Source organism: Cricetulus griseus, chromosome 4, assembly GCF_003668045.3.
Source record: "Cricetulus griseus strain 17A/GY chromosome 4, alternate assembly CriGri-PICRH-1.0, whole genome shotgun sequence".
Lineage (NCBI taxonomy): Eukaryota > Metazoa > Chordata > Mammalia > Rodentia > Cricetidae > Cricetulus > Cricetulus griseus.
The window spans coordinates 182,465,458-182,482,342 of record NC_048597.1 but is presented as its reverse complement, the minus strand read 5'-3'; the positions used below and the strand labels follow the sequence as shown (position 1 = coordinate 182,482,342).

General features: G+C 46.8%; 1 protein-coding gene across 1 annotated transcript in view; it reads left to right on the top strand.

The window, feature by feature from the left end:
* The window catches only part of Lipc (lipase C, hepatic type), a 126,333-nt gene that overhangs the window by 10,335 nt on the left and 99,113 nt on the right, over positions 1-16,885 (top strand). The window lies entirely within an intron of this gene.

Sequence of the window (16,885 nt, the reverse complement as noted above, 5' to 3'; positions counted from 1 at the left end):
TAGGGTAGGTATTTCTGCCTCAATTAACCTAGTCTAAAACTCCCTCACAGCCATGCCTAGAGCTTTGTCTAGGTGATTCTAGGTCAAATTGACAATCTTAACCATCATAACGTTAATTAACTTTATGGAAGTGGAAGATGGAAGATTCCTATGTGATCCTGGTTCAGTTATGGTAAACCATAACTAAGGTCTTTGGAATACAACTGATAACGTGCAAGGGAGGTTTCTTTGGCTTACTTCAGCAAGAAAGGGGGAACCCTGGAGAAACCCTCCCTCGTGGGAAGGGTTGAGGCTGCTTAGGAGAACTGGGCTCATGTTAATGAGTCTGTGGAAGTCCTGGTAAGCAGGAAAATTCTGGACTAGAGTCCATCAAAAGAGAAGGCAAATGTAAGACCAGGCAATCATCCCTGACTAATTACCACACTAAGTCAAGCATGATCTCATAGGTAAGGTGGGAAGATGAGAGGGGGGCTGAGCTGAGGTTTGTAGCCTGAAGGCGTCAGGCTTACTGGCCAACCGTCTACATCCCCCACGTCTTGAGCTGAGGTTGATACCTCGGCACCCATCACACATTCCTATATTCAGTAAAGGGGATGGTTTCATGACAACTGTGGCCTCCACTGCCCTTCACCTCTGTCCTAACACAGACAGAGATGGAGGATTCTTACATACCTGGTTATACTCTGTGGGTGTTGCCTTTCTCAGCTGGAGTCTTGGGGTCTGGCTGCAGGTGAGGTGGATTTTTGTTTGTTTTCATGTCCCCTCTCACACAAAAGACTCCAGATGACGTCTCTGAAACCTCTTCACTCACCGAACAGCCGGAGATACTCCCTTTACCTCTAAAGTTCTTGTGAAATGAGCTGGTGCCCTCTGCACTGACATCCTAGGTGCCCTCTGTGTAGTTGAGTGGTTGTCATGGTGCCGGGAGACCCACAGTGCTCACCTCCCTGGTTTGTGACAGGGAAAGGAGAACATGGAAGGGGAGTTCTGTGTCTGACGTGACCTTGTGCCCTGACTTAACCCTACGTGACTCAACTGCCTGAGGGCTTCAGATTCCCAGACTCAGAGGACAAAGGCATGATTCTGTGGAACCATACAAGCACTTGACAACCATTACACCATGGCTTTGTCAATACTCTCTGGACTAGACACGCATCCATTTTTGATCCAGGGCAAATGAGGAAAACTCAGATTTGGTGCTTTTTTTTTTTTTTTTTTTTGAGATTTGGTGCTTTTTGAGAAGGGCTTTCATATTGCTTTAATGAAGTGGAGCCAAAATGTGTAAAATGACAGAACTATTCTTTTTTAGATTCATTTAGTTTTAGTTTATGTGTATGCGTGTTTTGCCTGTTGGTGCCCCACATGTGTACAGTGCCCACAGAAGCCAAAAGAGGGCATCCAATACCCTAGACCTGGAGTTAGAGATGGTTGTTAGCTGCAACATGGGTACTAGGAATTGAACTCAGGGCCTCTGGAAGGGCAGCAAGTCCCCTTTACTGCTGAGTCATCTCTCCAGCCTGGGCAGCTATTATTTTTAAGAACTTTTCAATGTCCCGAAGACTATGCCTATTCATCTCACCTAATATAAGGAACCACACTGTGAAACAGGTATTATTGGACCTGTTCTACAGATGGGAACATGATAGCTCAGAGTCATGAAGTCATCTGCTATGAATAACTCACCTAATGAGTGGCCTCCAGCTCTTAGGCTTCCAGCAAGCCTAGAAATGCCTCCCTGATTCTGTTTCAGTGTGGACTTTCCCAAAGGGAAATGGGACAGAAAGTGTCTTCTGGGGTCCCCACTAGAGCACCTTAGCCTTTGCTCATCCATCCTATTGTGTGTGTCAGTGCCAAGGACCCTCTAATGTTCAGCCAAGCCACTTAGGGCTGACAAGTAGAAACGACCTCAGTAGCCCAGGAGCAAAGCCATCCATACACAAGGTCCCAGTCCTCCCTCCCCCCAAACTCCAACCTAGTCTGTAGCTCCTGGGAGTCAAGTCAGAACAAAGTGTGAACACTAATCCTAGAGAAGGAGCCACCCTGGGTCAAGGCTGGACATTGTAGGGTGGTGTTAAGGTAACCAAAGATCTCTCCAGGGCACCACCCAAGAGTTCTCTAGGTTCAGTTCTATAAACTGAGCTGGGTCCTCATGGTCTCTGTGGCTTAGTATTATTCACGTAGCACAGGGACATCTGTTCTTGCCAGTGGTACAACTTTCACAATTATCCCATAATTAAGCAATCTCTGCCGCCACCATCATGTCACACAGAGGGGCACAACCAGACTGATGAGTAATCAGTGTCTTTGTTACTTTAAATGGTGTGTGATAAAATACCCAACAAGTGCACCTTAAAGGGAAAGGGTTTATCTTGGATCACAGCATGAGGTTACAGCCCACTGGGATGGGTAAATCATGGCAGCAGGAGTTTGTCCAGGCAGCTGGCCACTGTGTCTACAGTCAAGAAGTAGAGAGCGCTGAATGATTGAACTCGGTCACATTTTCCTTTTTCTACAATCTAGGATCCCAGCCCAAGGAATGCCAGTGGTGTGTCTTAACACCTCAATTAACCTTATCATGATAACCCCTCATCATAGACAGGCAAAGAGTTGATAGGTTATATTAACCATATAATTGGGAAGGGAGCTGCCCAAGCCCCCCCCCAAAAAAAAAAAAACACGCCAAGAACCCTCTCAGGAAGGGAAGGTGGGGATCCACCTCCCTACTGCACCTGGATAACCAAATGGCCAGTGTGCAGTGTGACAGGAAAGTCCACATTCAGGATGACTGTGGATACAATCAGCTTACTCAGAGATGGAGCCACCATGGTATGTGTGCCAGGTCTTATGCTAGACTCCAGAGTTTATTGAACACTTGGAGTAATTTTCTACCAGAACTGGCATAACAAAGAGCCACAATCTAAGTGGCTTATACATGGAAATTGATTATCTCGTGATTCTGGAAGTGAGACACCCATGATCACGATGTCCATAGGGTCAGCTTCTCTGGAGTTGTCTCCTCAGCTTTTGATGGCTTCATCTACCTGCCCCGCCCCATGGTTCTATGTCCCATCTCCTCCCCCACCTCCTATGAGTGAGAGTGCACGTGCACATGTGTACATGCAGGCGCTCATGTATGTATATGCATGTACAGGCCTAAGGAAAGCTCAGGTGTTATTCCACAGATGCCACCTACCTTTTTTGTTGTTATTAAGAAAAGGTCTCTCACTGGCTTGGAACCCACCACACAGCCTAGGTTGGCTGGTCAGAGTAACCCAGAGATTGGCCAGTTTCTACTGATTTTCATGCCTGGTTTCCTTTTTAATGTAAGTGCTGGGGATCAACCCCAGTACTCGTGTTTACGTGACAAGCCCTTTACTACCTGAGCCATTTCTCCAGCCCCTAGTCTCTTCCTCTAAGGGCACGGGTCACACTGGATTAGGGCCTACATCAATGACCTCATTGAACCTGAAGCAGCACTTCAAAGATGCCATCCATCTATCTACAATTTTCACATTCTGAGGTACACTGAGTCATTGGAAGCAACACAGGCCCTCTGGTTGGGGTCATGGGCTACAAACTGGGGATGCTGTGGACATCATAAATATGTTTTTCTTTTCTTGGAGCTATAACAATTCCTGGGGAGAAAGGAGACTTAGACACATATATGACATCGGGAAGAGAGTAGTAGGCCCATACCAGTCCAAACAGGGTCCATTCCTGGCAGTGTGGGAATTGACAGACCAGCTAAGACACACAGGAGCCAGCTGGCAGCTCATAGGGAGTCGAGGGGGTGGGCAGCAGCAGCCCCTTTCAGCAAAGTGATTAAGACCTTCTGGGAGCTCCAGCAGTAACTGGCAGGATCCCAAGAAGGAGTGCTTATCTGGCTCATACTGAGGGTAAGTGATAACTCCCCTCTGGCACAGACCCTGACGATGTGCATGGCATGGACCCAAAAACATTCGCCCTGCCTTGAGAGCTGCTTGTCCCTCATAGCCTATCTGCAGACAGACCGGTGCCTATGCTCACCCAGCCTGCTCTCAGCCAAGGAGAAAGGGCCCAAGATCAGTTGCCACCCTCTCCTGGAATGCCTTGCCTCTCCTCCTCACACTCCTGCCAAGCCCAGAAGGAAGGTACAGTGATAATCAGCGCCCAAGAACAGAGCAGGGCACCCTCCCACCCTCTGGGATCTTGTTCCTAGGCTGTGGGTTCCTGGTCTGCTAGGGTTAACCAACTCAACAGATACAAAACATGGAATCCAGGGAGACAGCTCTGTCAGTAAAGTGCTTGCCCCATGAATCTGGAGCTATGGATTGCATCTACAGAACACAAGTGAAAAAGGCAGGGGTGTGGTGCACACCTGTAATCTCAGAGCTGGTGAGGAAGACACAAGCGCATCTGGGAGATGCCATAGCCAGCAAGCCTGACCTAGAGATCAAGTTCTGTGCCTGTGAAAGAACCTGTCTCAAAGGAAGTGGACGGTGTTTCTGATGATGACAGTCAAGGTTGTCCTCCTGCCTCCACATACAAATGCATACACACGCACACACACACACACACATGATCACTCATAGACATGCACACATACACACACACACACACACACACACACACACACACACATACACACACACACACACACACAAAGAGGCATAATAAAAAGAAAAATGTAGATTTCTGAGGAAGATCCTGGAAAGCTCAAAAGAACAGGTGTGGGGTCTACAAACCTGAGCCTGAGTCCCAGCTGTGTCAGCTTACACAGGTGGCTATGGGCCAGTCACTCCTAAGTCCTTAGACCTCATGTTCATTTATGATGAGGTGACCAGTGAGACCCCCTTAGGCTATTCTGAGGATAAAATAAGATGAAACACTTTGCAGTTCTCTCTTGATGGTCATGAAACAAATATTTGCAAGTATGTTTACCTAGTAGTCTGCACTGTGTAACTCGCCTGATTCATGTGCCGCCCCCAAGGTGCTCCCCACCTTTTATTGCAAAAGTGTTGAAATAGATCAAGAAGTTTAAAGGATGATGCATTAGCATAGTCCCTCCAGACGGTTCAGTAATTGTTAACATTTCCTTGTATTTGCTTTCTCTCTATTGATATGCATGTTTCTCTCTCTCTTTCGCTCTCTCTCCCTCTCTCTCTCTCTTTCTGTGTGTGTGTGTGTATGTGTGAGTGTGTGTGTGTGTGTGTGTGTGTGTGTGTGTGTGTGTTGTAAAACCAACTGAAAGGAGCAGGAGACCAACATAGGGACACACACACACACACCACGTCAAAGCTCAAAATTGTGGACATCACAATATTTGAAATATTTTTAGTAAGCATGCTGTGTGATGTACACGAGTAACACGAGTATATTTGTTTGTGTGTATGTGTGTGCTATGCACATGTGTGCAAATGCATGTAGAGACTGAAGATTGACATCAAGTGTCTTCTAAATTATTCTCCACCTTATATATTGAGGTAGGTTCTTCTCCTAAAGCTCTACTAAACCAGTCCATTCGGCCAGTTTTTTCTGAGGATGTCTTGTCTTGGCCTAGCCTTTATTGGGATTACTAATGAGTTGTCATGTTTTACATGGGTCCTGGGGTTCTAAACTCTGGTCCTTAAACTTGGGGTGGAGCAAATACTTTACCTGATGATTTTATATTATCTAGTCCATACTCAAATTTCTCCATTCAAGAATCTTATCTGTGGCATTTTCCTAACAGGATCCAGTCAGGATTCCTCTGTCACCTCTTGAGTCTCTCTGGTATGATTGGCACCAACTTGAGTGCTTGGTGCCCACAGTGATACACAAATATGCCCACAGTCTTCCATGGCACCTGGCTTCTTGATCTTTCATTATCTACCTTGTGTATCTTACCCTGGATTGGGAGCACCTGCAGGGTAGAAACTGTCTTAATCCTCAAGACTTGTGCAGGCCCAGTCTACAGTAAACTAGAGGCAAATAACTATGGAATATTTGCCTTATCAAAGGGTGAGAGGAGACATACACTTTTAAAAGCAAGTGAATTTCATGTTATTTCATTGGTAAATCCCAAACCCATGCTAGACATGGAAACACCCTAGAGGCACAGAAGATGCAACATAGGTCTGGTCTTACTCTCCCACATAGAACCAGAGTTCTCTCAAGTCACCTGGATCCTGGTCTCAGTCTGGACGTTATACTTGATCTAGGGCCAGGGACGGAAAGGAAGGGATCGATCCAAGCCATAAGCCTCTATAAACACACAAGGAGTGTATGAGCACCTGCCTGTGTTCCTGTTATAGATATTACAGACATGATTCTAAGTCCTTTGGGTTTCTATGGAGCCAGGACACCACTGCCTGAGGAGCAAAAGCTGAAAGAAGGATGCTATCCTGGTGTGTGTTGTTTGTCTGCCTGTTCATTACCACAATGTTCACTACCTTTATGGGAGTTTGAAGCTCTCCCAAGCTCCGGATGTTGCTCTCAAAGCGGCACTTCTCAAACTTCACCATGCATGTGAATCGCCTAGGGAGCTTGCTGTAGCCAGGAAGCCTTCCAATCAGATCTGAGATGAGCTCCAAGAGCCTATGCGTCTGACAAGCATCTGAGCGATGCTAACGTTTTGGGTCCCCAAATGACACTTTGAAAAACAACATTCCAAGGTGTAATTCACCTGGCAGAAATGAAGATATTCTAAAGAGGCATTTGTGCCTCTCCACCCATTAGACCATAGAAGCAATGGACCTCAAGTAATAGGAATGCCACCCCCACCCCCCAGAATTGTCATGTTGGCGAACTTGTCTCCAAACAGAGATGTACAATTTGTACAATTTGACTTCTTGGAGTACAGAGTTTGACCTCAAGTTTGGTAACAAAGGGACAGTGACTGGCTCCCATTGTGACTTAGAAATTATACCCACTAGTAGACATCAGGTAGCATTTGAGCATGGGAGGAGCCAAGGGAAGGGGAAAATGCAAAGAACTATAAAACTCAGTCCCCTGACTCAGGGCCACCTGCAAAGGCTTTTTAGTATGGCTAGAACTTTGCCTAAATCAGCTTTATTCTTCCAAAATCCTGGAATCTATAAAGTGTGTGTGTGTGTGTGTGTGTGTGTGTGTGTGTGTGTGTGTGTGTGTGTGTATCCATGTGGATGCTCACGTATGTGCATGTTTGGAGTCTAGAGGAGGATATTCAGTGTCCTGCTCTATAACTCTGACCCACTCCCTTGAGACATGGTATCTAACCAAACTTAGAGCTAGATAGACCACCAGCACCAAACCCCAGCAATTACAAAGGATAGTTTAAAATACCTTTTATTTATTCTTTGACAATTTCATGTATGTGGACAATGTATCTATATCATATCCACCCTAACATCTCCCTCCCACTATCCCCAGAGAGCCCCAAACCTTCCCCTTCCCACTTCATGTCCTCTCTAAAGGATATTTTTTTATTCTTTTTTTAAATATGAGGAAACTGGGCCTGACACAGTCTAATGGTCAGGCATCAACTGATGGACTGTCCCAGTGAAATCTGACTTGAGGTCTACCTGACTCCAAGGTCTGTACTGTTCCCAACACTTCATAAGCTTCTTACCAAGTCCTCCAGGACACTGAGAAAGACCAGGAGAGAATGGGCCAGGCTTTGAAACCTATTCAGCAGGGGCTGGGGGTGGGGGCTGCAAGCAAGCAGAAGGCTCTGAAACCCACCAGAGGGGAGCTAGGGATTAGACAGTTGCATGGGACTGCCTTCCCTGGGGGCTGTTTCCTGTTCCCAGTGATTATTTTTTTACCTCATCAGCCCTTTGTAACAAGTTCCTAATGCACTAAAGATGTTATCACTACTGGTGCTAGCCAGTGTCTGCCATGAGCTATAGCTCAAAACTTGTCACCAGAAGGCCATTTGACCCTAGGTGACACACTGTCCTTGCTGGATTTAGGGAGTCAGGGACTCTGCACAGCTTACACAAAATCCCCAAAGCCCTCTTCTAGCACCACTAAGCCAGGGGGAAAAAAAAAACCAATTTCACACATATAACACACACGTTATACATGCACGCTATTATACAATATACACTTATATACACACACACTCACAGACACTCTTGGGACTTCTGCCCCATTTTATTAGTCCACGACAGGCATCTGGGCTCACTCTCTGACTTCTCTCTTTCCTTTCTAACTACTCACACATTTATTGAGTGCAGACTGAACCAGAGCTTTTCCTCAGTACTGGGGGGGTTGACAAATTTAAAACCTGCCTCCCTGCTGGAGAGGAGACATAGCCTGGGCCACAGGTACTCGGGCTCCAGAGAGGAGAGTCAGGCTGAAGGAGGCCAAGCAACCAGTTCAAAGTCACACAGTAAATTAGAGTTAATGAGATGATGTATGTAAAGGCACTCTGCAGTGTCTGGCGCCAGTAAATAAGTAGAAACCAAATGTCTATTTCCAGTGGCGGACGGGGGAATGAGAGTCAGTTATCTGCAGTGCAATCATAAACTATTAAGTGAAGAGGCCTCTTGTCCACCCTGGAGGACTGCAGAAGGGAGAAGCAGAACTCTCCCTAGAGAGCAAGGTTATTTGAAAGTACTCAGTGAGCACACACAAGGGCAGTGAGCAGGCTAGCAAGGGCAGAGACCTGGGGAGAAGAGACAATTAGCCATGCTGGGGAGGCTCCCTAGGGCCCTTAGTCTTTCCTAGATGGCCGCTCAAAGCTGGTCTTTGAGTGTCCCAGGCTCAGCTGTTTGAGCTGTCATGCTCCCCATATGGATAATGGGGTGTTATGAAGCATGCTGGAGACCATCAATTAGCGCTTAACTCCATGCTCACTGGGCTTTATTTCTAAGTTTGCTCCACCAGACCCACAGCAGAGGTAAATCTCTCTCCTTTCTCCTTCCACAGCTTGAAATTAAAATGCCACCCAACTTTCTCTCCCAGAGAAATTGAGATTTATGGACCACTGTCAATATCAACACATGCTAGCCATTATTTGAAAGTCCCCTTGTTCCTTGGGACTGATCGCTATTTACTTTGAAAGATAAATGTGGCTTTCTAGCGAGGAGGGGTCTGAATGCTCCTTTCATTCTGCTTTTGCTGTTGATATGAGCCCCAGCCTGCACTCCCTCTCACTCAGACATTCCAGTGTTTCCTGAGGCTCTGGAACAGTGCAAGAGAAGCCAGCTTCTCCTTGGTGACCAGTGTGACAATGTGTAGAGACCCTCCTACACTGCCTGATTTTCAATATTTACCAAAATCTTGGAAGAAGCAAATTAAAGGGGGGCTTGCTTTGGCTCATAGTTTAAGAAGCTACACCGTCCATCACAATGGAGAATTCATGATGATAGGGGCATGAGATAGGGGCATGCTCATATTGTATCCACGGCCAGGAAACAGACAGGGGACAGGAAGTGGGGCTGGGCTATATAAAGCCTTTAAGGCTACCTTAGTGATCCGCTTCCTCTAGGAAGACCCTGCAGCCTTCCAAACAGCATCACCAACTGGGGTCCAAGTGTTCAGACACTTGAGCCTCTGGGGTGTTTCACACTCAAACCACAATACACACCTGAGCAAGCAACATTGTCACTGGCTCCTGGACCTAAGTCACAAGTCTGTGGTCTTGGCTAGGGATGAGACTCCCAAGGAGCCTCCTGGAAGATCAATAGGTGGCTCCTTCATAAATGCTTCTCACCCCTCAGGCTATTCAGGGTGTGGAAACAGGCAGGTACTGAATTAGTTTAGTCATTGGGTCCCAAACGAGCATGTGTCGATCACACACACATACACACACACACACACACAGAGAGAGAGAGAGAGAGAGAGAGAGAGAGAGAGAGAGAGAGAGGGAGGGAGGGAGGGAGAGAGAGAGAGAGTGTGTGTGTGTGTGTGTGTGTCTGGGTTGCTATGCCCTGTACAGAGCTACTGAGTCAGTGGGCCTTGGGGGAGAGTCCAACAAGGTCCTAGATGCTATTAATAAACATTATAATGCTACTGATACTGATGCTGGTCCTGGATGATCCTATGTGATGATCTTGGAACTAAAGCATGGGAAATGAGGCTACTAGCAATCTGGCACCCAAGGAAAAGACTATCAACCTCTAAGGGCTGGGGGTGTCACTCAGACTGTAGAATACACCTGGGTTTGATCCCCAGTTCCACATAAACCAGGCATGGTGCTGCGCCTGTGACCCCAGCACTTAAGAGGCAGAGTAAGGCAAGAGAATCTTGGTGTTCTTCATCACCCGTCTGGTGAAAGTTCTTCAGCCCCCTTCATAACAGGAACAGGATCTGAAGAGGGGCGAGCACTGCGTGTTCACTCTTACTCATAGTGGATTACAGTGAGAGGGCAGAGTCAGTGGAGGCTCTGGTTCTAGAACTCTCACCTTCCCTTCCCTGTGTCTAACCCATCAGATAACAGATGGACACAGACAAGATGCTGGCATCCTCATTCCTTGATTGTGGACCTTGCTCTAGTTAATTCTGGTCCCATCTTCTGCAGGCAGCCTTAGGTCACATGACAGTGCTGTGACTATGGTGTGTGTGGTTTCCTGACGTCTCATCTGACACCAAGAAGGATGCTACCTTGTCCCCTCCTCTGGACCACACTGTCCCCATTTACACAGCCTGAAACTACCTGGATTTTGTCTTCTTCCCATCCTCTTGGAGTCAAAGGAGGCTACAGCAGGAGACCCTGCTATGGTTTGCATGCTGCCTCCAACACTCACACTGAAATATAATTGCCACAGAGACAGTAGGAAGGTGGGACCTTGAAGAGGTCATGAGGGCTTCCTCATAATGACTAGATCGGGATACTACATTATCTGTGAATTATGACTCTCTGGTGTTTTGTTACAGCTGCAGGACAATGGACTGAAACAGACACACACACACACACACACACAGACATACACACATTCACACACCACAACACACACAGGCACACACATACTCACATACATCACATACTCAGACACACACACACCACAACAGACACACACCACAAACACATACATACACAAACACACACCACACCACCCACATATACACAGCACACACACATACACACACACATACACATACCACAACACACACAGGCACTTATATACTCACATACATCACATACACACACACACACACACACACACACACACACACACACACACCACAACAACAGACACATACATACACACACACACACACACACATACTACCCACATATACACATCACACACACACACACACACACACACACACACACACACACACACACCCCACAATCCTTTTTTCCCTTGGCTTAGCTTCCATCTTCAAATGGCTAAAGTAGCCACACACCTAATGTTCACATAAACTACTGAAACTCCACTACCAAGTGGGGTCAAGTTAAGGGTTTAAGTTACTTCTTATAGAGGACCCAAGTTTGGCTCCCATCACCCACATTGGGTGGCTCACAACTGCCTGTAACACCTCGGACTTCCACAGGCACCTGCACCCATGTGTATAGACACACACAGACACTCATCACACACACAATCAAGATAACAATAAAATCTATTTTTAGGAAAATTTAAACACCCTAGCAAACATCCAGCTTAAGGCCATCCCATAGGCCACTTTCTGCCTTCCGCAGGAAGTTACCTTGATTGCTCCCTGAACTTGACCTCAATAGCAAACCCACTACAGGAAGGAGAGATGTAAATTGTTACCCCAGTAACTCCTACTTTTCAATCTCCATGGACTGGGACAAGGTATTGACATGAACACGGGAAATGACGTGCTTATTTAGGAGCCCTAGAGTTGGGAGGGCCTGGCTGTAATTGCTGGCAGCTCTTTGCAGAGAACATGCGTTCCTTAATACCTGGTGTTGTTGGCAAAGGCCATGGTGCTGCCTGTTGCTGGTCCTCTCATACTTAGTATCTGCATATCTCACACTAACTAGTCACACCATTGGAACATACACACACTTGGTATATGTAACATGCTGCCATAGTCATCAGTTCCATCACCCTCACAATGATCTATCATAGGAAATACTTAACCCATAAGGAGACAGGTTTAGAGAGGTTAAGGACAAAGCCAAAGTCACACAGACCAGAGGTGGCATCAGGAAGGGAACCCAGCCTCGTGGGCCTGAGCACCTGTCTTCCCCCTGTTTCTGAAGGCAGATGCTTCAGTCACATTTGTCTCCCAGCTGGGTGTGAGCCTGTAGGCACCAGACACAGAAATGCCTGCTTCCAAGCCCACTGGGAAGCTAGAAGGGGAGGGCTCAGGGCATGATATTTCCTTAGTGAAAGTGCCACCTGGCTCAAGTCAGTCATCTTCAGAGACACCATATGGACCCTGACCACTGTCTTCCCCAAAGTCAGATGGCCCCAGGGAACCCTAGGTGGCTTCAACTGGCCAGGCCCATTCCCAGGAGGTTCAGAGTGGGGCTGTATGTTGGTACTTCTAGAGCAGAAAGCCAGGCTTTCTGGGTGAACAGCTGGCAAGCCAGAGCCATTCTATGGTGTGCCCCGCCCAGGTCAGCTGAGGTCAGGGCTCCATCTGTGCCTCTGGCAGTTCCTCAAGAATGACTCAGTTCCATGTGTGGTGGGTGGAGGGTCACAGTTATCTTTCTCTGCAGTGTGTGGATCTCCAGCTCTTTCCTGGGGACAGGGCCCCTGCTGCTCAGGGCCTTCCTTCTTCCAGTTTGAGACTAAAGCAGAGTCCAAGGGCTCCTGCCCTCATTCTGAGCAGAAGGTCCCTAGGCTGCATGCAGCAATCTGGCCCACCACATAGGGCTAGGGTTGTTATCTTCCCTTCTCCATCCATGCTGGAAGCCCACCCCCCTCACACAGCCTGGGGCTGAAATTATAAGAACTTCATGGGCTGATTTAAGCACAGCACACTGTAAAGCTTCAAATGTACTGAGTTGTGTTAAAAGAAGCTGTAATAAATACTCCAAATACTTGGTTTCCTATCATTGTACTGCATTAAGTTTTCACTTAATGTAGTGTACAGGAGAAACATTCTATAATGGTGTGGTGGCCCACGCTTGTAATCCCATTGCTTAGAGAAGCTGAGGGCAGAAGGACTGAACGTTCACAGCCCGTCTGGATTACATAGTAAGACCCTGTCCCCTCAAATAAAAAATATTGTACTCAATATCATTACACTGTTAATTCTGTTAATTTAACAGCAACTGCAATGGGATTTGGTTGCTGTTGTTTGATCTTTAAGAGATCTCACTGTTTCCCAGACTGGCCATGAACTTAAAGTCCTTCCTAGCATTTCCAAGCACTGAGATTATGTGCATGTACCACTGCACCCAGGACAACAGCGGTATCTATTACATGGAAATTGAAATACCACAAGCCTGTGTTTCATTTATTATTGGTTGACTATCAGAGCAAGGCTCATCAAAGATCCAGAGAGTAAATACTTTTCCTTTTGTAGGTCTGTGTTGATATTCCCACTCTACCATTGTAGCACACAGCCAGCTCTAGGCAATAGATATACAAACAAGTATGAGCATGGCTATGTCCTAATAAAACTTTACTCACAAAACAAATGCAAGACCAGATGCTCTTCAGGCAAGGGAGTACAGGCTGAAACTCAGACATGGTCAGAGATCCCAAGAGAAGACAGCTAGCACGGGGAGGGGGAGGAATGGAGTGAGACCGGGCATGGTGGGTGGTGTAGAAGCATGCTGTGATGTTAATCCAAGAGAAAAGCAAGTTACAAAATGTGCTTTCACAGTAAGAGGGGGGAAATTTAAATATTCTAGAAGAAAACATGCCCAAGGATGCATGCAGAGTTGGGTACAAACTCATCCTCAACAGAGAAGACCCCCTGAACTGGGCTCTAGTGTAATAGGCTACACAGAAACACAATTGATTCTAATTCTTCCTCAAATCCATCTCTGAAAAGCACCAATACCAACACCTCCAAGGTACCCAGGCTGCGATATGCCCTGTGCTGTCTCCATGGTGGGACTTATTTTTCTCTGTGCCCCATACCCAAAATATCAACATGTGTAAGATCTTCTGAACTACTTCCTAACTATTAGTGGGTGAAGGTCTTCAAATACTGTCGTCTCCATGAAGTCTTTGCAGACGTAGAACATGTCACTTAACACCAGACACCTTCATTACCCTTGCTTCTCTTCCCACAAACCAGTCAGCTGATCCCATCTAGTAAGCAAAGGGTCAGAAGCAGGGTCTTAGTCATATCCTCCACAGACACTTGAGTAAGCTGAATGGAAGATGAGATGTTCCATCTCGCACAAGCACCTCTCTGCCTTGTGATTCACACCATTGCTTTTCCTGTGTCCTGAGCCACCCTGCCACCAATGCTAGCTCTTCTAGAAATTTCTATACCTCCTTCTGTGCAAAGGCCATGTTGCCAGTCTTAAATTATATGTTCCTGGAGTATCAAGGATAGACTGGTTTATGCTTTCTCTGACCAGGGACACAGGAAGCAAGAGATTTAAGAAATACATTTTCACCGGGCATTGGTGGTGTACACTTTTAATCCCAGCACTCGGGAGGCAGAGGCAGGCAGATCTCTGTGAGTTCGAGGCCAGCCTGGTTTCCAGAGCGAGTGCCAGGATAGGCTCCAAAGCTACACAGAGAAACCCTGCCTCGAAAAACCAAAAAGAAAAAAAAAAAGAAAAGAAATACGTTTTCATGAGCGAAACAAACAAACAAAAAAAATTAGAGGGTAGCAGTCTTCACTGTCCACAGTAACTAGAGAGATTTACAAATACAATAAATGAGTACTTGTTTCTGCTGTTTTCTTTTTTTTTTAACTCCTACAGATTCAGGGAACTTATTTTAGAAAAATCATGTGCATATATTCTGAGTTACGCCTCTTGGAGGAGGAATAAAAATTCAAGCCTTGTCATCAGAAAGTGCTCACCAAGTGTGAAGTTCACAAACTGACCTTTCAAGTTTGGTAATAGACTGAACAAGGTCAGTGTGGGTCACAGAGCAACAGCTGAGCCTCCCCGCTATGCCGGCTACCTTCACAGTTAAAGGACAAGCCAGCCAGGCAGATGTTCAAATGTGTGCATCTACAATGTTGCAATCCACAGCAGAGGTGTTGCTCTTCGTCCCTGGCTCTCCCACGCTTTAGAGCATCCAGAAAAACACTATCCGAAAGATGTTTCCCAGGTGGCTTTCTGCCTCCAAACCTTTCCCCCTCTGACCCATCTTGGGTACATTCAGCTTTAGGCCAGCTTTCCATTAGAGTAAAGTAACAGCCTACGGCTGACCCCATTCCTGGTGAGAAAAGCTTAAAGCTCAAGAGTCCTGGCTTCTCGGTGACTCAGCTGAGCCTTTGCCCAGGGGATTTACACATTCAGGGCTACCTACCCTGGTCCCTGCAGCACTGCTGTCCCAGCTCCTTGCTCTTATTCACCTTCACTGGAGGGCAGAAAGGGACTCAGTTTGTGCTGGCACACGTGTGTGTGTGTGTGTGTGTGTGTGTGTGTGTGTGTGTGTGTGTGTGTGTGTGTGTGTGCATGCATACATATGTCATCAAAAGGACTTTGTTGACACTGCTCATCAGTTGTATTTTAGTCTTTTGTTATCCAGATGGCACAATCCTCTCCTCACCTTCACTCCTCCCCTACCCCTTCATGCCACCTTATTCAAGGGTCCCTTTTAGAGAGTTAACCATAACTAAAAATCAAATTAGAAGCTAAAAATACACCAAAAGCCCAGGCTTGTTCCAGGTTTCAGGAAACCGACAATTTCTGGAGGAAGTTCCTCCCACTCCTAGACCAGATCAAGTAAACAAGATGAGAGCCCACAGAAAACAGGTGTTGCATGGTCTTGTGTTTTGTTCGATACATTCACAGATTTTTCAAGTATGAAAAGGCAACAAAGCATTTCTCAAATTGGCACACCCTCACTTAAAACATGAACTCTGTGCTGTGTTCTAGTTGCTTCCACAGCTGAAGCAGGAAGGGATCCCAGCCCGCCCCAAGGATGTGGGGACTGGATAGATTCAAGCTCCTTTGTCCTGTGAGGTGACTGGAGTCTGTGCATACAGTCAGTCCTCTGTAAGCAGTTGGCTGCCTCTTGACAAAGAGCACCCCAGACTCTTTGCTTGGGCCACTGGGCTTTCCAAAGGTCAGATGGACAGCCAGGCCTTCTCAGTCTCCAAAAAGGAATGAACATTTCCTGGTTCACCTTGGAGGCTCTCAGACAAGGCCATGTGGGTCCCACCTGCCTACTTCCAAGCTTACCAATGGAAGACAGGCTCCCAATGAACCTCAGTTTCTAAGAATCCACAACCTCTTAGTTCTGCAGGCCTCTGTCCACAGAGCCTGCCTCTTGTCCCTAAGGTAATTTGGAAGTAATGTTTTGACTTTTCCTAGATTTCTGACTGTAAGGAAAGTCATGGGACTTAATGATATGCTTTCTAGAAGTGGGTAGCAGCTCACGATGGAGGAGGGGGCTAGGGAAGCTAGCTGAAGTCCTTGGGAAGGTACATGTGTGAGTCAGAACCAGAAGTTCCTGAATGAGAGAGGCAGGCTGAGCAAACAATCCTGGCTGACTCTTGTGACGGGGCCACCTACCTGTCCAAGAATCAAGTGGCTTCTTATTCCAGGAGCCTCTATCTTGTAGGCTGGACTTTCTACCCATGCTTTCAGTTATAATAACATCTCTCACCTTGCTCCCACACAGCAAGAATTCCTTCTTCTACTTCTCTCCCAATAGCTGAGAAATCCCCACTGGGATGGGCTTGTTCAAGGACACCCAGCCAGCAAGGGCAGGGCTGGGCTCAGACTCACAAAGACTGCACAGATCAAGCATTTCCCACTCTGCCACCACGTGTCCCAGGAGAGTGCTGAGAGACTGTGTTTGTCCTCACATAGGCCTCTTTCCCTACACACTCCCTGCTCTTGGTCCCCTCCAAACATTGCCCCCCATAA